This window comes from Photinus pyralis, unplaced genomic scaffold (assembly GCF_008802855.1).
Source record: "Photinus pyralis isolate 1611_PpyrPB1 unplaced genomic scaffold, Ppyr1.3 Ppyr1.4_LG8, whole genome shotgun sequence".
NCBI lineage: Eukaryota > Metazoa > Arthropoda > Insecta > Coleoptera > Lampyridae > Photinus > Photinus pyralis.
The window spans coordinates 1,359,134-1,386,869 of NW_022170819.1; the positions used below are offsets into that span (position 1 = coordinate 1,359,134).

Here is a 27,736-nt window from a genome sequence, read left to right on the forward strand (position 1 = left end):
ATGCTCAAGCACAATTGGGCCAGGAAAAGCTCTACGAGAATACGAAAGTTTTTCTTAGTTTTTGAGTTTCTAATACTTCTAATAATTCATTCATATTCTCTATAAGCAGCTTTACTGGATTCGGATTTTGCCAACTTTTCTTCTGCTTCTGCAACAAGCCATTGAATGGACGGTATATTATCTTTTTCAACCGAAGTCATTTTATTGACAAAGACAGAGATTTATAAGCAAACGTCAAGTGACATTTCCATGGCAATATTGGTATTAGGAATAATCAGCCCACTTAATATAAATAATAGTAAATTAATGCATTGTAGTATAACATCAATATGATTTTATTTTATTTCCCTTATTTTTAAATTATATTGCAGGTATAATAAAAAAACATTCACTATTTTCAAAATTTTTAGTGCTATATTTTTATGTGGGTCCTGAAAATTTTTTAAAACATTTATTATTTTCAAAATTGTCGAGCCTCTTCAGTATTCAGAATTATATGAAGCTATAGAGTTCATATGATCTATAAGATTTTCAGGAAAATTTTGGTACCGTGGGACATGCAATGTTCTGTACACCAGTGCTTTCAAAATTGTCAGAGGCATTTAGGACCATCGAAATACAGAAACCAGAAGAGCTTTGGAATCTTCACTATCTCGACAGATTCAAGGTGTAACGGTTTAGTTACGTTTACAAGGGTTCAAGACCGTTATGTGCATTAAATAAAATTGAACCTCTACGGCCCTGGGAAAACATGTCCTTATTACTCTTACTTACTTACTCCTTACCTTGTGGAAGGTTGGCCTTTTATCTCTTTCTTAAATCTGAAAATCAAACCCTGATGCTCTGGTTTGATTGAATTCTAAATTTACTACTGGTACATTCTCCTATTCAAAATATTTACACACCCCTTAATGCTAAACAAAATTTGAATCCAACCAAAGGAAGGTATCACAGAAATTAAATACAAATGAACTAATGAAAAAGGTCCTTTGTCTGGATCCGATTATTATACGATATAAATCTGATTCATGCAACTGATTGTATAGGTCGATTCCTTTAGGAATATTGTGATTACATTAAAATTCCTATACCAAATTCCTGAATATAATCGACCAGTACTTTATACAAATATATTTATTTTTGTTACAAGTTCTTAAAACAGTTTTTTTCCCAAAAAACGTTTTAGGTACGTGTCACAAACAAAATTTTTGTGATAAATCTCCAAAAAAACACATTAACAAACCTCTTAATACGAATAATATGAACAAACCTATGTTCGGATTGTTGTATTCTTTACATTAAATATTGTTATTTAATTATTCTACTTAACCATTATATCTGATTTACCTAAACGATAATCTGAGATGATCACAAATAGTTGCCATGGTTACTTTTTGGGAATGATACTCATTTTATGGACACTTCAGTCCCTAAAGTAGGTAAGCGTTTACAAAAAAATTAAAGTAACACAGTTATGGATGAGACTGGAGTTTTCTTGGGGTCAAGATTAATAATACCTTCACTTGAAAAGGCAGCTTGGAACTTTTGGCACCGCCCTGGTAATACCGGGTTCTCGGGTTGTTGGCACTTACACCATTTTCGGGGATATTTCGAAGATAAGATTGATAATGATAAATTGGTTAGGTTAGAGTCATTTCAACGCACTTGATCGATTATTTAGTAAGGTTTCTTGTAGTAGAGTAAACAATTGGCACTTAATGGATCGTCAATTGAGCAAAAAATTAGCCCAAACTAACTACAGCGAATAAGACGAAGCCTTTAGCGACCTATTTACTAACGTAACAATTGCTTCCATGTTAATGCGAAAGCGAAACACAAGACCGTCGTAGAGCTAATTCCCCAAAATCTAATTGCCTTAATCTGAATGTAAACGAAACGGAGGCGGAACACCGGCTGACATTGACGAGACAAAAACGGTTTCCGATTGTTTGCCCCCGTCGTCGAGATGGGGATAATGGCATGTCGTGTAGGGCCACGTCGAATGCATTACGACGGCTTACGGGCGGAGATGGGTTAAGAGAGCAAATTGTGGGCGAAGGCTTACATTATGATGCGAACTCACGTCGCGATGAACAATTCCGAAAGAGATTTACTCCATAACTGGGTTTTGACGAGGGGATGGAAACTCTGTGACATTGAAAGAAAAACCAACTTATTGAAATTTGCTAGATGTGAACAACTTCTACGGCGCCGCTATGTCTTTGAATTCAAATCTACCAGTAGTTGTACTTTCCTACTTTTCACAAGTTACAGATCCACGAACGTGCGGGTAAAAGTCAATTAAACGATTCTTTTACTGTGCCGTGGTCGTGCAATTCAAATAAGCGCCCCCATTCAGTATTGCCACTTTTAACCCGAACACAAGAATACTTAAACTTTTCCACGGTAAAATACGAAATAATTTCGAAATTAAAATAAGCCCTACCCACATAGGGCCATTTTTTCCCGTATAAAAGAGCGGGTCTCCCATTTTCCAACGTTTTAAATAGAAGCATGTACAATCGTACATTAAAATTCCTTTGAAGTTTCCGTATATCGGTAGCTGCACTTCAATGCGAAATACCTCAAAGCGAAGCGAGAGTTAGGGGTTGACCTAAATTCGAACGTCGAGAAGGACGAGTTTCTACTAAAACAAAATGGTAAATTTGGGTTAGTGTTCTTGTTGTTTATTTTTATTATTCTCGGAACCTTCACGCCCGTTGATTTTTATGACACCTTACAAACAATCAATTAATCTTCTTGTCCGCATTCAACTTCTCAATGTCTGCCGATAGTAAGTAGCCAGACACATGCTGGCTCGTTTGTTGAAAGTTCGAAAGTGGTAATTGGTCTACGTCCACAGTTTGGGACGTTTCATGTCTCGTAATTGCGCCAAAGAAGCACTTAATTAGGGATTCCTGAGACGAAGTTCATTTGCGCAAGGATTCCATTTGCATAAGTGGAAGTCAAATTAGGATGTTTCGTGTAATGGCCTCCTTTGTTTACCTTTAGGTGCCGGAGGCTTCAGGCGGATAAATAACTTAGCTCCCTCGCTATTTACAACGGAAGGTTTGATGTTATTCAGCTTTGATACCTTTTGGTGCGTTAATTTGTACCAAATAAATAAAAACAAGATATGCGGAAATTATTAAATCGCCACTCATTTATCGCACATAGACTCTAAACTGAAGAGCTTTGATTAGCGTAATCCCGCTCCTGAAAGATAGGTAACCCGCCCCTGGTTTCCGGGTTTTGAGCCTACAGCTGAATGTCGAAGACAATCACGGAATTAGGTGTCGTAGCTCAATTTTGATTACAGTTTGTACCACCCCCATGACTGCTTCATTCACGGAGAAAATGTTAGTTACAAACAAGTCAGTACATTCTCTGTAATTTCCACATGTTAAAATAAAATGATCAACACTTATATGAATGTTACTTCACGAACAAGACCAAGTAATCAACATCAATAAACATAAATTAAGCAAGCATTACACCAAAAACGTAAACAATTACAAACAAAAAGATAACGGTATTAAACATGTCATTCTGCATTGCGGTTAAACCAAGTACATTTCAAAAACAAAGATTGAAACACAAAAAATATAAAATGTGGCATACAAAACAAATACGATATAAAGAAATGCGAAAATTACTACCTGCATTAAATAACACAAAATAACAACAAACATTTATGGAGCGACGCGTTCGTGACCGCCATTCAAGACAAGATGCCAAACGTAACCAATGTTCCTGCTTTCTAGATGGCGCAGGCAGCTTTTCCCCCTCCTAAAAATTGCACGGTTGCCAACTCTAAAAAATGTATGTATCGTCGTAGGTTGTATATACAGGGTGGAACCTTTCAATACCTACAAGTATCATCAAAACGAATTTTGGAAAATGGAGTGCCACAAGGTTCCACAATTAGTAGCACATTATTTATCATAGCAAGTATAATATTCCTCTATTAGTCCAAAAATCTCTATACGTTGATGATGTAATCTTTGTGTCAACATATCGATCGGTTAGTCGCAACCGGCCATTTAAGAGTATGGAATGCCCCTCCCCTCCCCCGTAAAGCAGTACCCTCAACAATCGATAGTCTCTTCTCAACTTCCGCTAGCACCTTCATGGTATCCTTTGGGAATAGACAACTCTTTCTTTCCTGTTGAGTATTCCATGGACCATGTTCTGTCAGAAATGATTGATTGAGTGCTAACGCTACACGTTTCTGCGGAATATCATAGCGCCGGGGGGTCTGGGGGGTACGGAATACGCCCCAGTCAACTAGTACCCTCAACAAAAATAAAGACTCGAACTCTAATTCTCTTACCCCTATGGTAACTTTAAGAAAAAGGCAATCAAGTCTGCATATGTGCTGGGATGTATTCCATACCCCCCCTCCCACCCCCAGTGCTACGTATTCCAAAGGCAGTCTGCAAGGCTCTCATACTAGTTCTTGGAAACGGACAGACATATCTTCCTTTCTTGTTGTGGAGTATTCCATGCACCAGAGGACCATATTGCAAGGTTTGATAATGTTTTCTCACTGAGTGCTACGGCCATATGTTTCTGGAGAAGAATATAACAACGGTGGGCCTGGGGGGGGGGGTATGCCAAGACAAGCAGTACCTTCAACAATAAGGAGTTTCTTCTCAATTTCCCCGAGCACCTTCATGGTACCCTTTGGAAAAATGTAACCAAGTTTTAATATGTGCTGGGGGGAATACCCCCCAGACCCCCCGATACGTAAAAGTAAAATTAAGATACAAGTTAAGCATTTTTATTAATTAATTAATCTCATTTTCCCAATATTTGAGGTTAGGAACGAGATTTTGAAAACGGTTTTCACTGGCCTCTATGGATGTTATTTGGCTACTTTTTCATAAAGAAAAAGTTATATCATTCCATTTGATTTTTTTAGGATTTTGGGTCATAGTGTCAAAACTAGCCTTCTGGCGGAGAAGGATTCAACTAAATTAACTCTATTTTGATTGATTCTTGTTGCCCAAGGAATGCTCTTTTCAACGATACCAAATTTGCTACAATCGGTCAAACGGTTAAGAAGGTAAAGTAGGTTATTGCAAAAACAATTGAACGCCCCACGCCATCTTTGTTTTTGAAATAACTGAATTTTTGTTTTTACGAAAATGATAAACTGGTTCTCTTTAAAAATTTAGTTTATTATGCGAAATTTAAAGAAAATCCAATTTTAAAATTTAAGATGACAGTTACGCCCTCTAGTGGTCATTTTTAGAACTTGAAAATATTTTCCAGCGATTCTTCACACGACCGATTTACCCAATATTTTTTTTTTCCCTAAGTCATATGACGAACGGTTCTCGAGATATGGCCGAGGAACAGTCTTATTAGGTCACCTGCTACAGTGTTATCCTTCAATAAATGACCATTATTATTATTATTATGGGGATTCATCTACAAGAAGCATACACAAATGCCAAAATTTAGAATCAATATTTAGGTGCGAAATGTTTTTGAGGAGAAGTCTCACAAGGAGTGAAAAGTCCGAGGGTAAAGTGTCAGAAGGGGCGAAAAGTCCGGGGGCGAATTGCGAGGGGCCAAATGTTCTCATTCGGTCTTCATATTCCTAATCCTTCGTCCAACTGGGTTCTCAGCTGGGTTTTCTCATAGTATTGACCATGATGTCAGGTGTGATGTCCATGAGCAAAATCTCCATATTCATTACCTACTGGTTGGTCGTCAACGTCCTTGCACTACCGACGCAGGACTCCCGGCTTGCCACAGCCATAGCAGCGAAAGACTGTGCTCGCCTCGTTAGTTGAATGAGTTTTGGGTTTTGACACCTCCTCCTTTTTCTTTGGACATACGCCGACATCGTGGTCTCAGAAATTGCAGAAGAAACATCGTTGCCTCTTCTTCTCATTTGGGGATTCCTTCTTGGTTCCGTTGGAGTTCACTATGGGCAATTCGGGCGGTTCGATTCGGGTATTATTAAATATACGCGTGGGAAAATTAAAAACGGCCTGAGAACTGTTATGGATTGGAAGAATTTTAAGTGTGGAAAGCATTGAAGGAAACGTACGATTCCGAACAACTTGCTAAATCAAAAAAAAACTTCAACTAATTTTGATATCCAAAGGAGTTACTAAAAAATAAAGAATCTTAAGAATGTAAAGAAATTCAAGGATCAAAAGTTTCAAGAAAATGAAAAATTGTTCATCGCACTTTTTTCCTTGATGTGGGTCTTTTCCACATAATACATTGAGGATTTGAACATTTTACCGAGGTGTGGCCAAAACGGTTACAGTTAAAGCATCTTAATGGATTAGGAATGTATGGTCGGACGGTAAAAAGGGGAATCCGAAAAATTTCAAGAATTTTCAAGAAATTTAAAGAAACGTATAGTGAAGCAAAAAGCCGAGGAAGAACTGGATGTCTTTTTCAAACCTTTTTTGGTGTTTACCAATTAATCAATCATCCCTAAGTGAATTCTATTAACTTGGAACATTTAAATTAGTTTCTGAACGGGTTTAAAATACGTTTACTGTTAAACGCTTTTCTGTAATTCTAATTTTAACTTGAAACGTAAGTCCTTTATTCCATTATTTGCTACGAAACCGACACATTATTATCGCCTTGTGGGGTGGCGCAAATGAAATCTTGTAATTTGTCTCCGACGGCAAACAAGATGAAATTTCGATTACAAACGTAGCCGGCATTAAAACCAATTGGCAGAAACTCATTTGGCCCACGTTGGGTCAAAGTTAATGAGACGGGTGCTATTTCTAAATCGCGATTAAATCTTTGTAGACGCGGTACTGCGACTGGATATTCTATCAAACGATCCACATGGAATGATAGTGAATTCTATTGCCGGGTTGCACAAATCTAAGAACAAATAAAAACGTTGCTTCTCTTTAAATTTGATACTTTGATGGGTTGAGGATAGAGTCCTTTTGTATTATGATATGGTTGAATATTCTCCACATTTTAAAAATATTTGGAATTATACAGGGTGCGCTCACAAGGTAGGGCGCCAAAATGGTACATTTTTTTAAATAGAGCCCCCTGTATTTGAATGCATTTTCAAGCTTGGACCTTCCTTGCTAGTACAAGCTTACGTATAAAGGTACTCGATAACAAAAGCTCTATTATACGTCTTAAAATTACGGGACCGATGTCAAAGATCACTTTTTTAAAGAGCGCACCTAACGGATATAATTTCGACTTAATCGGTAGCTACCCATTCAATTAATTACGGGTAATTATACGTATCCAAATAGTCAGAATGAAATCTCCAAATTCGGCAAACCAGAAATGCTCTTTTGTGCCTTGGAACGTGAGGTCTTCTTCTTCTTCTCGGAGTCCACAATTCTAGGATTGGTCGGGCGTAGTCCTCCACCTTTTCCAATATTTTCCCTTCTACATAACTACCATTGCATACGTCCCCGATTATTTGTTCTATGTATCCACTGTCGTCCTACCCCTCCCTTTCCCTCTGCCCTACCTTCTATGGTGTTCTAATCCTCCGTGTCTGAGCACGTGCCCTATCATTCTATATCGTCTTCTCTGTACGGTTTTCCACATTTCCGTATTTTCCTAAAACTACCTAAAACTTAATAACATTGATTCTTTCTCTTCTTCCCTGGGAAGAAAGCTTTCGGCGGGGCCTCTTATTTTCCTTAACATTTTCGGAGCGACAATCTTCGTAACGAACCTCCCAACTTAAAACTCTTCTTGATACAGGGTGATCATTAAAACTAGTAATTTCAAGGCGGAAAACAGATGCTTCGTTAGATTTGGAAGCATTTACAAATTGTTGGCAACCCTGAAAAAGACCACTGGAGGCGCTTAAATGCTCTTAGCGAGGGTTAGAGTTCAAGGCTATTCAAGATACTACCCTTAAGGATCACTAATAGTTATTATACATTTTTAATGAGCTACAAAATTATTTAAAGGCTTGATAAAGGTCATCAAAGCGCTGTGGGGACCATTGAGAACTCTTGGAGGAAAGACGGTTAGTCTCTTATAAATGCTGTTGAATACACCAACACAGATTCTTAAAAGGTTTTAGGGCTCGTAACGTATCTTTATTAAGGCGCCTCAATAAGGCTGTTCGGACCATTGAGAGCTTCAGTTTGTTCATGAAGGCCGTTGAGTACACTTAAAAATCCATAAATCCGCTTAACAGCCCGTCAAGTTTTTTAAAGATATCAAGAAGATCTCAATAAGAGGCTATCAAAGGCTTTATAAGAATAAAGACCACTTTAGAAAGCTTAAGGAAAGCCTTCAATACTCTTAAAGACTTTTAAATGGTCTTGGTCCGTTAACTTGCCCCCCCCCCCCCCCACTGAGAGATTTCATAGTCGTATAATTTTGAAATGAATGCGCTCGTTATGCGCTCATATGCGCCACCGATAATAACTCTTGCGCCATTATCGTTTTTTAGAAATCCGAAAAAACATTTGGGGGGGCCAAGTGAACGTAGCCCCCCCCCCCAGTACGTATTTTGTCCCTTGTAACTAGGTCACCTGATACATTTGGTTATGCGCTCAATTGCGCCACTTGAATTAAAGCTAGCGCCATTACGGTTAAGCCATAAAAATTTTTTAAAAAGTGGAGGGTCTAACTTAGCGTTTTCAAAAGTTATTTCCGGAAGTGCGTCCATTTTGAAAATATTTTACATCGATTCGGCCTTCGGAGTAACTCCTAAATACAAATTTTTAAAAACCTACCTATTTTACTTTCTCAGAATCGTTTAACTAAAGCTCCCAAAAAAAACACCCTGTATAGTGTTTCTGAAACACTATAATGGCGCCAAGATTTTTGTTTACGGCGCATTTTAGCGCATGATGAAAGGTACGATGTAGTAGAAAAAACATGTTAAAAAACGTAACTTTTGAAAACGTTAAGTTAGCCCCCCCTTTTTAAAAATTTTTTATGGCTTAACCGTGGCGCTAGCTTTAATTCAAGTGGCGCAATTGAGCTCATAACCAGATGTATCAAGTGGCACAAATACCGGTAGCAAAATGCGTTATGGGGGATTCCGTTCACTTGGCCTCCCCCAAATATATTTAAGGATATCCAAAAAACAATAATGGCGCAAAGATATCTTTTTACGGCGCATTTCAGCGCATACCTGAGAGTACAATTTCGTATGAAAAGATGTTAAAAAAAAGTAAGTTTTAAAAACGTTAAGTTGGCCCCCCCACTTTTTGAAAATTTGTCACGGCTTAACCGTAATGGCGCTAGCTTTAATTCAAGTGGCGCAATTGAGCGCATAACCAAATGGGGGGCTACGTTCACTTGCCCCCCCCCCAAATGTTTTTTCGGATTTCTAAAAAACGATAATGGCGCAAGAGTTATTATCGGTGGCGCATATGAGCGCATAACGAGCGCATTCATTTCAAAATAATACGACTATGAAATCTCTCAGTGGGAGAGGGGGGCAAGTTAACGGACCCCTTGTAACAGCTTAGTTACATTTACAAGACCCCTATTGGCATTAAATAAAATTGAACTTCTACGGCACTGGTAACATTTTGACTATCACAATTAATTTTACCTACGGCTAGCTCGGTAGTAAAGAATTGTAAATACACCTTATATTAACAAATTAAAACCAATCAAACTGCATTTACATAATAGGTATCAGTTTGGTTCATAAAAATACAACCCTTATCTCGTATCAATTCGAAATTTACCACATATTTCTTTTTTTAGACATAGTAAAGTCCTGGTACATTCTCCTATTCAAAATAATGACACGCCCCTTAACGCTAAACAAAATTTGAATCCAACCTTAGAAATTTGGAAAATGGATCGCTTCGTGACGGATAGCCAAAGTTTTTTAACTTGGTTTCATGTAGAACACAATGCGTTTCTAATTGAGGAAGATTAGAAAGTATCTTATTTATAATTAATAGGGTTCTGGTGTTGGCTTCAGCAGCGTTTACCTTGATTCCAATATTTAAGAGAACTATCATCTCTTAACAGCGATAAAACAGGTGCGTTAATTAAATTTCGTCGCCTTTAGAAATAAAAAGAATTCGATTAAAAAATATACCGTCCATTTAGTGGTTTGTTGCAGAAGCAGAAGAAAAGTCGCTACCTACAAAATCCAGTAAAGCCTATTGCAAATAATAAGAAAGGATTTTGGCGATGGATGATGGGCAATGGACATCTCCAATTGCGCATCTAACGTTGTTGGGGGTACACTATAAGGGTGCTTTTTTTTAAAGCGGGTGGGATTTGTGAAAGCATGTGTTACGAAAACCTTTTCCGTTGAAAAATGTTACAGGTTCCTGTGCCTTAAAACTCCAAGTGACACATTTTTAATTCGCGCTAACGCAGCCCTTCTATTTGTCTGTCCGTGCCATAATTATTCATGCCGAGATATTTACATTGTGACTTTCAACCCGACTTTTACAATAATTCATAACTCGGTTTTATATTTGGCGTGTTACCGAAATACATATCCCCAACCTCATTGGACGTAACCAAATCATCTTGTAAAATTCAGCCAAATCCACGCTACTTTGAAATTCTAAACAGCCCTCTCATCGTCTCGCCTCACCGAAGCAAATAAATTTTGATAAATATTTCAAGTTGGTTAGCTCTCATCCTTTTAAATTTATAGCGAACATGGACGCACCGCTTACGGGTATCGCGCCTGACAGTCGACGAAAATCCAATATCGTCACGTCAAACTTTATTCCACACGAAGTTTTCTGCCGCACACCCGGAAAAAATTGTATCAAAATGCTAATAGTCGCAAATAGGCTTATTTGCGACCATCTCCGGTGAAAATTTCGAAATGGCGGCGAAAGCGTGCCGGAAATTAAATTATCATACCGCCGCAAGAGAAGGCGATTATTTAGATGTGTCAGATTCGTGCCTTCGTGGTGAAAAAGTGCACGTTGGGTGATTATCAGGTACGTGCTTCGGATATAAGTAGTTCGCCCTTTAAGTTGTTAATTAACAGGCACGTGGGCGAAGTGTGGAACGCTCGGAAAATGTGAAAAATTCTCGTTCGCTTCGACGGAGGAGATATAGCGAATAAAGAGATCGTCGCTGAGAACCGAATTTTTCGAGATCGTGCTGAAATTGAGCTTGTATTGATCTTCGATGTAAAAGTTTCCTAACTTCTGAGCACTGCGCGCCCTTCATTTTAGCCCTTTGAAGGTTAATTAAGTATACTCGTAGTAACCGTCAGTGTCGAAGAAATTGTCTGTACAGCAGTTTTATCGACACTTCTATATTCACAAAGATTTATGCACAAAAGCTTGAACAACAGTCATTGCTGTCAGTCCGTTTTTATCATCCATGATGTTTGTAGAGCTGGAGTGGTTCAGTGATCAAAGGGGACCAAAATCTAGGCGTGGTTTCCCAAGTGGACTTTGCACGGACCGTTGACAAAAGAAACGTCTTCTGCTGTGGACACTCTCGAGTACCTCAAAATGCGGCAGCTCTATGGAGATGATACTTGGTATTCGGTATCATTTTTGTTCTAGGTATGGCCACGAAGACGATTTGCACGGTTACAACTGGTATTGGTTCAGCATCTTAGTTGTCCGTGGAATCACTTATATTTATACCCCTTCTCTTAGTATCTACTGTCGACGAAGCGTTTATAAGTTCTGAGAGCCTCTTTTACGGGACTTTGTCAATTCGACTCCGGATTGAATAGACACGTTTAAACGAACTCTCCTTGCGTTTATTTTATTACAGTGACTCATTTAATTTACCTCATTCTGAATTCTACGTAAAGCAGTATTTATGATCCTATTCTATTTACATGTGAATTTCTAACCGCGATTATTACTTTATATTGCTAATTCCCTTTTAGCCTCCTCACGGTTCAATAATATCCCAATTCAGGTTAAAGTAAATGAAACAAATAATTTCCTTTCAGTGCTAAAATACAGATGTTCGTATGTTCAAGGTTATATGCGTACCTAAATATACCTTGCGCATTTTTATCAATTTAAAAAATAGCATAGGGGAATCCCTTTACAGTTGTATATAACAAAACACCACTTCCATCAACAATAACCTCCTTCTTCCAGTATTTAAAAATAATGCGCCAATTATAATTAGATTAGAAAACGCCGGCTGTGTAAAAAGACGCTTGAAATCCTCTCTTCTTTCATACGCGACCTTTTTCGTTGAAATTAATTAACTTTCACCTGATATAAAACATTCTTATCGCAAATGACCAGATGTTTCCACATTTTATTACGCAATTTCATATTTTACAATTAAATTAACAGCTTTGAGAAACAATACGTAATTATGAAAAGTTCTAACACTATTATCTTGAACGGATCGATTAAAAAATCTTGGGTGATTGTTTCTCCGGCGTGGAATTGAAATTGACTTTCCAGAACCTTTTTGCACGGACCGATTATAGAATCCTCTGGGCGGTTATAAAATAATCGAGCCTAGCACGTTACAGACTACTGTTCGCCCATCGTGGAGGTCAAAAATAAAGACGGCCGGGGAAACTAAGGTGCTGCGTACTGTACCGGCGACTGAATAAAATCACAAAGGACGAGAGCTTCAACCTGCCGCACATCTATGTTCCAAAAATTGATGAAGTAGGTCCTGGCAGAATACCTCTGCAAGTGCGTGAATTTACGCGACATTCGGCAAGATTGTACGGTAACTCGAGCGCCACCAGAAGATTCGGAAACCCTGCTTTTGATCAAGGTCGGCGATTTCGGAAACCACGAGTCTGGGAAACGGCGATTCCACGGCACGGGAAGTCGGTCACTGGCGAATAATTTAAAACAAAATTGCGGCACACGGAATCGGCGAGAACGGAAGGATAAATTATTAACGGTATCTACTGGGAAACGAAATGCAGGAAAGTAACCTGAAAGCCCCTTTATAATTAACGGAAAGGGACGTATCAAACCCTTACTTTGATATTCAAACGGTACGGTAGATACAAATATTACTAAACTAAATGTCGAATGAATGAATATCCTTCTTAAACTAAGCTTTTCCCCTTTATAAAATTCCCAAAATGCGAAAAGGGAACGTCGGATTTTCTAGCTCGCCCAACGAATTCCTCAGAAGGCGTTCAATTAAAATTGATTTAATTAATTTCTCGGCTTCTGGTCATCATAAAATCCGAGATCAGTCCCAAAACTCATGCCAATCAAGCGCGCTTCATTTGACACTACACACAATTTAATTAGACAGGCTTTGCTGCAACATAGCGCAATATCTCTCCGGGAAACTTCACAACTATGTTCGGCAGCTGGTTTTCCTTATCAGGGGTTAAAACGGCTCTAAAAATTGAATCGTTACTTTGTTGTATTGAAGATCTCTCAACGATGTCTTGTGGAGATCAAAAAGTGGTAATGAGAAAGTGTTTTTTAATTTTTTAGTATCTTCAAATAACAACAATAATTAAAAACAAAATCGGAAAATGGAAGTAATCGGAATCGGAGCGACACTTTTCCATAAATTCACCATGATAGACATTCTTATCTTAGACACAGTTTTTTATCAATAAATATTTGATTAGGAATACCTTTTTAGTAGTTTAAGATTCCTTATGGTATTCATGGATACTCTCTCAAAAAATTCCATACAAATAAAGGAAGAATCTCTGATGGACCTTTGGAAAAATATAGAACTGACAGTAGAATCTCTGAATCTTTAGTAAGGGTGTCGTAGGAGTCTTTAAGGGATAATAATCTCTAAGTATAAAAAAATACTTTATTGGAGATTTTTGACCATTCTCTGGAAACTATCCCTGAGGCCTTAAAGAATAGCCGAAGATTTTTTGGAGAACCCATAGAACATGTATAAAAAAAAGACACACACAATCGCATTTTGTCTCCTGAGGGATACCTAAACGTAGATTCCCGCAAAACGTGAAAAGAATCTCCGAAGTCAAAAAGTTCACCCGCGCAGGGACTTGAACCCTGGACCCTTGGATTAAAAGTCCAATGCTCTACCGATTGAGCTACACGGGCTACATTTAAACCGATACAGTTCCAATTTCGGCACCGATTTTGTTATCAAACGATATGCACATCAGTTTGAAGATAACCTCACTTTTGAAACTGACTTATAACCGCCAATTTTGTAGCCCGGGTAGCTCAGTCGGTAGAGCATTGGACTTTTAATCCAAGGGTCCAGGGTTCAAGTCCCTGCGCGGGCGATCGTTTTTTAGTGATGAATAATTTCGCTAATTTATAGATGCTGTAATCTCTACGTTACGTAACGCGATAAAAAATGTCACGTGCGCCGCAATTATTGAAATAAATAAGAACCAACTTGGAACAAATGTTTTCAAATCCCGTAGGGCAATTCAGATGTAGTTCGATTCCGGAAAATTGCTTCTCTTTACGCTATAAAATTGTGAATTGAACACTTTACTTTCGAGCAAGGTGTTTATGGAAGTAATAGTCGAGAGCTGCATGCAGAATTTAAAAAGTAAAGACGACGTAAAACTGTCGAGAGTTTTCTTTTATCTTTGCTTTATGGCGGTATTGCCGTCATATACGTTTCCATTTCCACTTGATTAAATAGTTCCTTTGTTAGACGTTCAAATGTTTACTGAGCCAAAACTGGACAGTTAAATAACATACGTCATGTTCATGGATCAATACATGTTTATATCCGAATTTATAAATATCGAGAAGAGCCCAAGAGGATCTGAAGAATGTGAAGAATAGCAAGATTTTTCTTTAATCCCTCTTCCAGCCTCACTTCCTTTTTTTGCTCTACTATTTCCTCCGTCCACTTCCATTCTATTACCCTTTTCCTACCTCCCCTCTTTCCTAATCTCATCATCTTCGGCTTTTCGACATTTACTTCCATTCCTTTTCTTTACCACAGTACCTCTCGATTCATTTCCTTCGTCTGTTTTTCCTCTGTTGCCAATAATACTGAGTCGTCCGCGTAAGCCAGGACCCATAATGTCCTTTTTGGCTATTCTTTCATGATTTCCCATACTTTTCCGTTTCTACTGTGCCAAACGCTGCCCTTAGATCCATGAGAACGCTATCAGTTCTCCGCGCTTTTGTTTCCAATTTCTTTTCCACCCCTCTGTGTAATACATATATACAGCCGATCGCTCCCCTTTCTTTTCTAAAGCCCATTTTCTCTTTCTAACCTTGTATTCAATACCAATGCATATACTTCCTGATTTCTTCATCATATTCTTTCCGTTTCTTCATCTTTTTTCCTTACACACAATCTTTTGCACGTTTTTTCTGTTCACTCACTTCCTTCTCCTCTATCCCTTTCTTCCTCTCTCCATTATTGTGTTCTGTATCTGTTTCTCTCTTATGCACACTCTCTGGTACCACTCTTTTATCCTTATCTTCCCTTTTATAGCCCTATTTCCATCGGTTGGTGATTCTATTCTGTCTTAGTTCCTACCTTAAAATCTTTTATTGCTTCAAAAATTTTACATTTTTTATTTTTATTTTTTTAATCTTTTTTTTTCATTATCTCCCTCCATATTTCTGTCTCATATTCCCTTCCTTTTTTTATTCTTCCAGTAACAACTCCCCCTCTTTGTGGCATTCTTTATCTCTTGACCTTCTAACTTGTGTTCCTCTCCCCATCTCCACCCAATTTCTTTTATGCCCTGGTCTGGCATTTAAATCTCCTCCCTTTCCTCGATCATATTTTCTAATTTATTTTTTAACTCATTAATTCCTTTTCTGTTATATATTGTTATCACTCCTTTCCCTCCACTTCCACTCGTTTTTCCTGTACGGCTTTTTCCTCATTCGATTCATTCCCCAATTGCTATATTTCCAATATTTCTTCTTACCCCTGTTAAAAATGCGTCCTTGCTCTTCTCTTGATGTTCTCCCTCTTTGCGAATTGGTTCTTCCATCTGTATTCTTTATTTTCTTCCAGTTCTTTCTTCTATGACGATTCCACCAACCCCACCATATCATATCCTCTTATAAACTTCCAGAATTGAACAATAATTCATCTCTGCTTTGATCCTTCTTATGTTGTTCGTGTCTGTCTCCTTCTCTCCCCCTTCCCGCCCCTCTCATCTCTTTTACTGTTAAAATCACCCTCAAGCCTCGCGTAAAACTACACTACCATCTGTTCTACCACTTAACCCTGTTTCTTTACTTCTTCTTGATCAGTCATAATGGCAAAAAGTTCATAGGATAAATTAAAAATGAGAGAAAACTAGAAGAAAAAATCAAACAATTTAGCAATAGTAAAAAAAGTAAGTTCACGCCGATCATATTAAAAAAAGGTCAATTAGAGAAAAAATGCACAATTAAAGAGTTATTCTCATGCATAAAAAAACCCAGATAATTATTATAACGGTTATTTATTTGAACATTCTTTATAACGTACCTTGATATTTCTTTGCGATAATGAGTTTTTAGATTGGTAATTAGGTTAATAATTTCATTAATTTAATTAAATTAATTTTTTAATGTGTACTAATGATTTTAACATTTTGTCAAAGCCTACTGGACTAAAATCTTACAAATTTAAAAGCAAGCCTTTTGTCTGACCTACATAATAAAGCATCGTATAGTGCCGTATATCGTTTTATTCGTAAAAAAAATGCTACTCACTACAGTATGTACTTTTTTTGCGGGCCATATAAAAAATAAAAAATATTACAAATACAAATAAAACAAATTATCTGCAATAGGTTATAATGAAAAATCGGAATTAACGATAGGAGATTGGCCGCCATTTTGTTTCGCAGAATTTGGGGCCAAATTCAGCTGGGCATCCGACTGATTCGGATACAGCATACTTGAATTATGGAAAAAAACACCTTGTGCTTATTTTTCCGAGAAAATACCTACCTCAATCCAAATTTCACATTTCTTGCCCCGTCTATTGCGACCTTAAAAGCCCTTTGAAGGTTCCGTAATATTCACAAAGAGTCTTAAAGACAAATAATGCTCAATTTCGTAAGAAAAACTTTTGATCTAGTAGCCCAATCTTGGAACTGATTGAAATTATGGATTCTACAGGCCGCATTCTATAAAAAAATGTTTTTTCCCGGTCGATCTGAGACAATTTTTTTTTCAGGCCAAAAAAAGGCAGTGTTTAACCTTCCTTTTTTTGCCAAAAATCAACTGCACCAAAATTTCTCGGGAAATCACTTTTTCTTATTAATTTTGGTGCGTAGAATTCAAAACGATTCGTACTTTTTCGATTAGACTTCTCAAACAAAAGTTATAGACTAGAAATCAATTTCGTAAGAAAATTCAAAGGGCTGTAACTTTTGATCTAGTAGCCCAATTTTGGAACTGATTGAAATTATGGATTCTACAGGCCACATTCTATAAGAAAATGTTTTTTCCCGGTCGATCTGAGACAATTTTTTTTCAGGCCAAAAAAGGCAGTGTTTAACCTTCCTTTTATTTCTAGTCTATAACTTTTTTTTGAGAAGTCTAATCGGGAACAATTCACAATTATGTTGGATAGGTGGTTTTTTTTAATCAGCGGTTAAAACGGCCCTACAAATTAGAACATTATTCTCACTCCTAGAAGAAATAAATAAATCTGGAAGCTACGGTTTACGAAGCCCCCAATTACTGCACATATACCGGGTGGTCATTGAATCTGGTAGATACGAAACGGGCCCTTTTTTACAATTTCTCTTGGCTCCGGAGGCAGAGGGCCAGTGGTACACCGGTAACTATTTTAAAAACTGCGTACGTTGTTAGAAAAGACGTGTTAAAAAGTGTTTAGCGCATTGTTTTGGTTTCAAATCGTGGTTCAGAGAAACTTTAATTTTATCGAGAAAAAATTCTGACTAACGCTAAGTTAGACCCTCCACTTTTTAAAAATTTTTTATGGCTTAACCGTAATGGCGCTAGCTTTAATTCAAGTGGCGCAATTGAGCTCATAACCAGATGTATCAAGTGGCACAAATACCGGTAGCAAAATGCGTTATGGGGGATTCCGTTCACTTGCCCCCCCCCCCAAATATATTTAAGGATAACCAAAAAACAATAATGGCGCAAAGATATCTTTTTACGGCGCATTTCAGCGCATACCTGAGAGTACAATTTCGTATGAAAAGATGTTAAAAAAAAGTAACTTTTAAAAACGTTAAGTTGGCCCCCCCACTTTTTGAAAATTTGTCACGGCTTAACCGTAATGGCGCTAGCTTTAATTCAAGTGGCGCAATTGAGCGCATAACCAAATGTATCAGGTGACCTAGTTACAAGGGACAAAATACGTACTGGGGGGGGGGGCTACGTTCACTTGGCCCCCCCCAAATGTTTTTTCGGATTTCTAAAAAACGATAATGGCGCAAGAGTTATTATCGGTGGCGCATATGAGCGCATAACGAGCGCATTCATTTCAAAATAATACGACTATGAAATCTCTCAGTGGGGGGGCCAAGTTAACGGACCCAATTTTTAAAGCTCTGGTAGCCACACACAAAAATGTTAAAAAATCTGAAAGCGGAAAATTCGCGCGGAAGGGGTTGAGTCGATATAATTCACTTTAATTTGCAATTACATTTTACCGATCGATACACTGCTACGATTTGCAGATTATCAAAAAATCGAGCTTTATTGGTTTATACCATTCGCTTTGGATTTCAATTATTCGAAAGTGTTTATTTACACCCCAGTCTCGTTGGGGAAATCGTTCACACGCATAATGTGTTTTGATAAAATACTATTTGTCTGTATACGTTACTTGTTTGCTTTTACATTGCGTTTCGCAAACAATTTCTAGCGCCGCGGAAAACCCCAAAACGGCAGCGAAGCAATTAATTGCAAGGGGTAGTACACCCCCATTAAGTTGAACCAAAGGTACCTATACCAATTACAAATTCAATTTTTGTGCGAGAGCGCTCTTTTTTATTTGCCTTTACTTCTTCGTAGGCTTTATTTATTGACGTGTTGATTATTATGTAATTGTGTTCGTGTGAGCAATTGGGATACCAAAAAAAAATTGATGATTCGATTACGACCCAATCATCTAGCCGTAAGTGGTAATTCTGAACAACGGTCGCCTTTTCGTGTTCCATTGTTCTCGTTCCGAATAAAAGTTAAACATCGCCTCTTTTCCGAATGAATGGCCTTGTGCTAAATTAAATCGAGCCATGTTTCGCAGGACGGTAGGCCATCAGGGGGATTTAGTTTCGGTCCTATAGTCCTAGATAAATACAACAAATAAAGAAAGGTAAATCAACTCGAAAGACAAACAAAATTAAATTAAAGCGTATTTTAGGCACAGGGGAAGGATGTTTTACGGGAAGTTCTGTTCTGTCTGTCTGTTTGGTGTAGGTATTTAATCAGAAGTATATTTACAGGATATTTAATTGAAATAAGGCCTTTTTTAAAATATAATGTAGTGAATATTCCAGAAACCCCGATAGACATCGAGGCGCCATAAAATATTAGTCATCGGGAACATTCGAGTTTATTATTTAAGCAACTCGTTTGCAGGGCAGTTACGTTACAATAAATTTTAGCTAAATAATGAAGTAGGTTTATGGAGTATGATCAAATACTAATAATAATAATCTACTTCCAGTTTAGTTAAAGTTCTGGAGAAATTTTTTGAACCACAACTGAATTTTCTTGTACTATTCCCGTCATATAAAATCCAACTAAAGCTCTCAGAGCTTATAGAAAATCTTTGCGGCCTTATGAGCCCTTAAAAAACCTTTGAGGCACGTAAAGACTCCTAGAAGCTTATAAATGAGTGTTAAATGCTCTCCAAGGTTTAAGTATTAACACCCTTAGGGACTCTTAAGGACACTTATAAAGGTCAGTAGGCTGTAGACACTTCTAATAGCATTTTGCCCTTGAAGTCGCTTTGAAATCCTAAAATCCAGTGAATTATATTAATATGCCTCGGCTGCTCGTCAGTTAATAACCCTCTTCTGTCCTCGAGGATAAGGGTAAAAGTATAAATAGTAACTCAATAACCTTTATTAACTATGAATTGGTTATTATTTCTCTTAAAATATCGCCTTTGCTGTAAGAGACCACATAGTAATAATTAGGGTTGAGGCGAAACGATCCTCTAACCTAGAAGATACTTTGAATCGCTTGAAAACACTTGGAGACGTCTTGAGACAATCCTTCGACAGGCCTTAATAGATCCCTTACTAAACCTATTAAAACTAGACTCAAGAGCATTAAAGGCCCTTAGAGACTCGTTAGATATTATAAACTATGAGACTTTCACATACCGTTACAAATTATTAAAGGGCTTTAAATGTTCTTACTGGAATTTTGGTATATAAAATTTAATATTTCTAATAATCTTGAAGAATTTTAAGGCCCCATTAAGGCTCTTAAAATTCTTAAAAGTAAAATTAGAAACCTTTAAAACTACCTTTAAAAAAGTTTCATGCCACCTGTGAAATGTTGAGTTTTTAGAGATTAATGAAGAGTTCAAAGCCTCTAAAATAACCTAAAAAAAAAGGTTCTTTAACACTAGAAAGGTGTGTAGCCTCTTAGAGAACCTAGGATATTTTTAAGAGCCCCTAAAAACTCCTAAAAGGATTTAAAGACCGGTGTCAACACATTTGAATTGATTTTCAACACTTCTGGGGACCCTAGACGATTAATACATCATATATTTAAAGGCTCTTTGAAGGTTCTAAAGGTTTTTCACACTTCTCTACTTTTCTTAAACGTTTGGAAGGCTAGACTCTTGGAAAGAGACAATTAAAGACCCATAAATGGTTTTAAGGACTCATTCAGATACGGCCCTTAAAAATTCCAACCTAACAAAGCACCTATATGGTTCTTGCAGGCGTTTGGAAGAGATTTTATTCACCAGGGGCTTCTAGAAAAGTTTTCTAGACCGTTAAAGGGTTTCGGAACTCTTTTAGGCTCTTAAAATCTTTTAAGAAAAGGCTGTAAGCGTATTTAGGTGCCCCTAAATTTCTTAAAGGGTTCTCCAGAAAATTCCAAAGAATTAATAACACAAATTTTCAGTATCTGACACAATAATTATTAGGCACGAAAAGAAAAATCTGACATGAAAACAGCATCTCTGAAAGAAAGAAAACCATGCTTGGACATATTACTCCGCACTCAGCCGGTCGACATTAGAAAATTACTTACAGTTTTTTCTGAATTTGACATAATTAGATGACAACAAAACAGATGTAACTTTTTTTAAGTACACAGACAGACAGATGGGTTAAATTGAGAAAATTAACACGAAAACTACGGAATTATAAATGCAAAATGAAAAAAAAACACTGAAATACAAATTCAAATAAAACGAACTAAGTTTGTGTTTCTTTACGTTTTCTTCGCACCCGTTTCTTTAAAGCTCCCTGGAATGGAAGAGCTTTTTGGGAAGTCGCGCTGAGCTTTGGGAACATTCACCGATTATGGCTCCCGTTTGAGCTATTAAAGACGTTCTAGGTGCCATAATATCTTTAAAACATTTCTAACGGCGCAAGAAAGGGTTTAAAAGCTCTTCAAAACAAGTTTAACATGCTTGAACAATGTTCAGGATTATTAAAAGCCATTATAGATATTTAAAGACTCTAATCAAGGCCTTCGAAGTGCTCTAAAATTCCAACCTAACAAAGCACCTATTTGGTTCTTGCAGGCGTTTGGAAGAGATTTTATGGACCAGGGGCTTCTAGAAAAGTTTTGTAGACCGTTAAAGGGTTTCGGAACCCTTTTAGGCTCTTAAAATCTTTTAAAAGGCTGTAAGCGTATTTAGGTGCCCCTAAATCTCTTAAAGGGTTTTCCAGAAAATTCCAAAGAATTAATACACAAATTTTCATTATCTGACACAATTATTAGGCAGGAAAAGAAAAATCTGACATGAAAACTATCTGGGTCGCACAATGCATTCGAATAAATATACAATTAATTGATGGATAATAAAAAAAATTATTTCGAAACACATGAAAGAAATGAAACAGCATCTTTGAAAAAAAGAAAAAACTTGCTTGAACATATTACTCCGCACTCAGCCGGTCGACATTAGAAAATTACTTATAGTTTTTCTGAATTTGACATAATTAGATGACAACAAAACAGATGTACACAGACAGATGTGTTAAATTGAAAAGTGAGAAAATTAATACGAAAACTACGGAATTACAAATTCAAAATGATAAAAAAACACTCAAATACCAATTCAAATAAAACGAACTAACTTTGTGTTTCTTTACGTTTTCTTCGCATCAGTTTCTTTAAAGCTCCCTGGGATGGAAGAGCTTTTTGGGAAGTCGCGCTGAGCTTTGGGAACATTTGAGCTATTAAAAACGTTCAAGGTGCCATATAATATCTTTAAAACATTTCTAACGACGCAAGAAAGGGCTTAAAAACTCTTCGAAACAAGTTTAATATGCTTGAACAACGTTAAGGATTATTAAAAGCCTTTATAGATATTTAAAGACTCTAATCAAAGCCTTCGAAGTGCTCTAAAATCCCCTAAAATACCTTTACAGGGGCCTTTAAATGTAATATAGATTTTTCAGGCTCGTGAAAAACCTTAAGTACCCTTCAGGTTCCGAATACTAAATACCTCTGAAGACTATTAAAGCTATTAAAGAGTTTAATAACCTGCTATAGCCATTAAAATTCTGACAGAACCATTGAAAGTTCTTGGAATAACATATTTGCCTTTTGAAGGTCCTTGAATACCTTTGAAGATCCATAAACACTCTAAAACTGTAGAACAATCTATAATTCTTTAAACGAGCCTTGAACATTCATAAAGAAAGCTTTTTAAAATTGTGGAAGTACCTTAATGGCTTCTAAATAACTCTAAAATTCCCTTAAAGGAAACTATAAACCCAAAAGACATTTGTAAATTCAACTTTTCAATAGAAGAGAGTTATTAACAGGGAGTAGAGTGCTAAAAAGCCCCAGATTAGTTGGTTTCAAGATATTTAAATCCGGTAGCTTAAAAAACTTGCATCTGAGCCAAGCAAAATCCTGCCTTGATCCTAACTTCATAATGGTGATCGTTATTTATAGGTCGATTTCGATAGAAAAACGCCAAAAGTCTCTGGCGAGATACTCCAGAAGGGAACTTTATGCACATTCAGTGACCGTACGAACTTTAACAAATTATCAAATTCGGTTAAATTGTTTATTTCTTTATACGTGTTTTTAAAGAGATTACAAAGGGCGTCAAAAAGGGTATTTGAGTCGAAGAGAAGGAGGCAGAAGAGAGGGGAACTAATTGGAGGAGTTAGAGAAAGCGTTACGATAAGAGACGTGAAGTTAATATGAAGTGATAAATGTGTAATGGAAGCAAATGCGAAGGAGGTAGAAGACGGTAAAGCCAAAGAAAACTTAGGGGAAGCTTGATGGAGGCGTTGAATGACGGACCCTAAAATGTGTAAAGAAAGCGACAGCGAAAAACCCATCAGGTGTAAAGGAAAGAGGTGTGGAAAGAAGGAACGTAAAAAGAGCACGAGGAGACAATGAACGGTTTCATTATATTGACTGTGTTTTCGAAAATTTCTGCTTCAGTTTAGCTTTCCAGAAATGCTCAATCAAAGCACAGTTTTATCATTTTTCAGACACCAAAAGGAAGACTGATAACTATTTCAATTAAGGGTGTACTGGTTTACATTATTCCGATTTATTCAATATCAAAATTCCCTATTTCGAGTTATTAAATTCCACACAAAGCATCGCGCTCCAACCGAATTTTTATCGAAATAATCCGAATAACTTCGGCAAACTAAAAACTATTTGAGTAACGAAAGCTCTCATAATACCCTCCCCCTCGCCCCATTTCTCGAGTTATTTGGAACTTGTTCAAACTCATCAACCGGGATTTAGCTTAATGTTGAGTGGAATGGCATGTACTTCAGAATGAGAAGCCGGGATTGAATTTCCAACGATACTGGGGAGATTCATATTTTATTTTTGGAATAAAATGCAAGATCTTTGCGGGCAAATAGAACGACGTTACTTCTCGGAATTGATTTCTCGAGGATCCTCACTGCGTATGAGCTTATTGCCCATTCGAGTCAGAAATTAAAAAAAGGGAAATAACAGCTGCATCTGTTTGAAGTCGTAATTGGTTTCCGTTTTGCTCTTGTCATTTCGAGTCGCTTCAAAGGATATTCTTTAACTTCCTCTAGCCTTCGGAGTGGCTGAAGGTTTCAGCAGTCTAATTTATTTTTTTCTTTAGGGCGGGTCGTGCCGTAATTATTTTTCTTTCTGTTGTAAAAGACAAACCGGCTAGTGAAAATATGCGCCCTAAAAGCGAAATAGCCGAAGGGGAGGTAATAAACCGTAAATCAAAGCTCGAATTAAGGGAAACCACCTGTAACACCTCGAAAGTTGATATAAAGCAAAACAGAATGATTAACGTTACATAACCTCCCACCTGATGTAAAACGAAACTCGATCTTCGTTAACAAACCAATTAGAAATTTGACAGGGGATGTATCTACCACCCTCTCAGAGGTGGGACATTTTTATCTTCTCTAGCATCGCTGCCATTTTCTCTATGGGAAAACGTTTTATAATTAAATATCGATTATAATCCCGAACCGTGTAGAGCAATTAAATACAGGTCGCGTGTTTGAAATGCGAAAGCGGAACGAGATTGTGCACCGGAATGTAAATGACAGCGAGATGATGTGTCGCAAATTTAAATTAAATGAACTTTTTGTGTGAAATTCGAGACCAGATTAAGACGCGTCAGCATCATCTACTGGCGAAGTCCTCAACCCGAGCCTTAGCACCCTTATTGTAAGGGTTGGGAAAGCGGCACACGCACGTTCGGGTATTGATTTTCATTTCCGCTGGTAGGTGGAGCTGTAACCTTGCATTTGACCATCCAAAGCAAGAGTTACCTTATTGATTTCCTCTACGAAATACAAGATTTCTGTCGGATAGAAATATTTTCAGATTTACATTTTCAAGAAAATAGCCAACAAACAATTGGAAAACGTTGCAATAATCCTGCTCAGTGGTTGAGCATCGCTGCTCCGTATAAGTTTCTTTTATCAAAGTAACGAGACTTTTCCATATTGTTTATTCATGTCAATGGTCGCTATTGTGCTTTCTCATTATTAAAAAGGTCCCTAATTTTTGATACCCGGGAAGGATTCTTGTAGAATGAGCCGATTTTACTATTAAACCATAAAATGCCATGGTACAAGATACACCCGGCCCTAGATGGCTCGCTAGTTCAATGTTATCGAAAAACCGGGTTGAGATCTCAGCATTGATGCATCGTCACAGGCTGCCGAAACGCAGTGAGAAGAGACCCAAAATTGGGAAACATGTCATTCCTCTCACACGTGCAGAACAGATTATTTCTGCAGTATTCCATTTTTTTTTAATAAGAGAGGTGGCTTGCAAAGTATCAGGTAATAAGGAAAAAAAGGGGCGAACGCAATTAAGTTCATTCTTTCCACGTTTCGCTTTGAAAAGCGTACATATTTAGACAAGGTAATTTATTCGAATTTAAACGTCAAGTAAACGACTTCAATTAATTACTGTTCTCTGTGTAGCACAAGAGGTCGACGACGCCGCCGTTTGCGGTTTCCAATTATATCGATTTGACTTTAACCTTTATCAGGGTTTGAGGTGAGAGTTCAGGTTGAGTTCAGTAATACTAACACCGAAGGGCATCCAGCATATGATACTTGCTTCGAGTTATTTACACTGGAATATACAAGGTGTTTAAAAAAAAGGTCCGATATTTTTATCCACGTATAGTACTCATGAAAAGAGGCCCAAAAGTCTTAATTTACAATACGATACAATAACATACAATCGCGCTTTTATTTAATAGAAAGTTGGCTGAACCGCATAGATACTTCCCAAATAACACAAGTACGTACAGTGCTGGATTTACGGACATACATCTCACGTATAGTTACAGTTAATGTACGTACATCTCACGTACATGGTACGTTAATTTCAGACTACTTTGTACATACTAGGTACGTACTTTGCGGTGCGTACTATGTACGTGAGCAAAAGTAAGTACATTATACCTACATAACAGTACGTCTAATGTACGTACGGAAAAGTAGTGCTAAAATAACGTACCATGTACGCAAATGTACGTACATGAACTGTAAGTGAGACGTTTACGTCCGTAAATCCAACGCTGTACGTACAATGTATTTGCCATGTACGTACTTGTGTTTTTTGAGGTATATTATCAACATTTTCTTCGCACGCAGCTCAAAATTGTTGAAGATGATTTTAAAGTGAGACACAATTGTAAAATACATTACGGTCGCGCAGGAATAAATCTTTTCTTTAAGTTCTTTGAAAAAATGCCATTTAACGACCCAATTGCTGTTAATCATAGCAAATTTGCTCCTACGGGTTGTTTTTTAAACATATATTTTCAACATAAATATGATTTTAAAGTATGATTACATTTTACAGTCGCGCAAGAATTAGTCTTTTCTATGGTCTTTGAAAAAATGCTCTTTAACGTCTCAATCGCTGTGAATCATAGCGGGTGTTTTCTCCAAAGTCTTTGAAAAAATTCTCTTTAAGAAGTCTTTAAAAAATGCTCTTTAACGTCTCAGTTGCTGTGAATCATGGCGAGTGTTTTCTCCAAAGTCTATGGAAAAATTCTCTTTAACGAGTCTTTAAAAAAATGCGCTTTAACATCTCAGTTGCTATGAATCATGGCGAGTGTTTTCTCCAAAGTCTTTAAAAAAATGCTCTTTAACGTCTCAGTTTCTCAGTTGCTGTGAATCATGGCGGGTGTTTTCTCCAAAGTCTTTGAAAAAATTCTCTTTAACAAGTCTTTAAAAAAATGCTCTTTAACGTCTCAGTTGCTGTAAATCATGGCGAGTGTTTTCTCCAAAGTCTTTAAAAAAATGCTCTTTAACGGCTCAGTTGGTGTTAATCATGGCGAGTGTTTTCTCCAAAGTCTTTGAAAAAATGCTCTTTAACGTCTCAGTTGCTGTGAATCGTGGCGAATGTTTTCTCCAAAGTCTTTGAAAAAATTCTCTTTATTTGAAAAAATGATCTTTAACATCTCAATTGCTGTGAATCATGGTGAGTCTTTGAAAAAATGCTCTTTAACGTCTCAGTTGCTGTGAATCGTGGCGAATGTTTTCTCCAAAGTCTTTGAAAAAATTCTCTTTATTTGAAAAAATGATCTTTAACATCTCAATTGCTGTGAATCATGGTGAGTCTTTGAAAAAATGCTCTTTAACGTCTCAGTTGCTGTGAATCGTGGCGAATGTTTTCTCCAAAGTCTTTGAAAAAATTCTCTTTATTTGAAAAAATGATCTTTAACATCTCAATTGCTGTGAATCATGGTGAGTCTTTGAAAAAATGCTCTTTAACGTCTCAGTTGCTGTGAATCGTGGCGAATGTTTTCTCCAAAGTCTTTGAAAAAATTCTCTTTATTTGAAAAAATGATCTTTAACATCTCAATTGCTGTGAATCATGGTGAGTCTTTGAAAAAATGCTCTTTAACGTCTCAGTTGCTGTGAATCGTGGCGAGTGTTTTCTCCAAAGTCTTTGAAGAAATGCTCTTTAACAAGTCTTTGAAAAAATACTCTCTAACGTTTCAGTTGTTGCGAATCATGGCGAGTGTTTTCTTCAGACTTTGAAAAAATACTCTTTAACGTTTCAATTACTGTGAATCATGGCGAGTCTATTCTCCAAAATCTTTGGAGAAATGCTCTTTAACAAGTCTTTGAAAAAATGCTCTTTAACAAGTCTTTGAAAAAATGCTCTTTAACATCTTAATTGCTGTGAATCATGGTGAGTCTTTTCTCCTAAGTTTTTGAAAAAATGTTCTTTAACGTCTAGCTGCTGTGAATCAT

At 37.1% G+C, this 27,736-nt stretch overlaps 1 long non-coding RNA gene and 2 other non-coding genes across 3 annotated transcripts in view; 2 read left to right on the forward strand and 1 right to left on the reverse strand.

Annotated features, from left to right (window-relative positions):
- LOC116179157 overlaps nucleotides 1-27,736 on the forward strand; it is an 80,802-nt gene that overhangs the window by 14,998 nt on the left and 38,068 nt on the right. The gene's annotated exons all lie outside the window — the stretch shown is intronic.
- On the reverse strand, nucleotides 13,901-13,973 carry Trnak-uuu. Its single transcript has one exon. It is a non-coding gene; the product is annotated as a tRNA-Lys (tRNA).
- On the forward strand, nucleotides 14,089-14,161 carry Trnak-uuu. Its single transcript has one exon. It is a non-coding gene; the product is annotated as a tRNA-Lys (tRNA).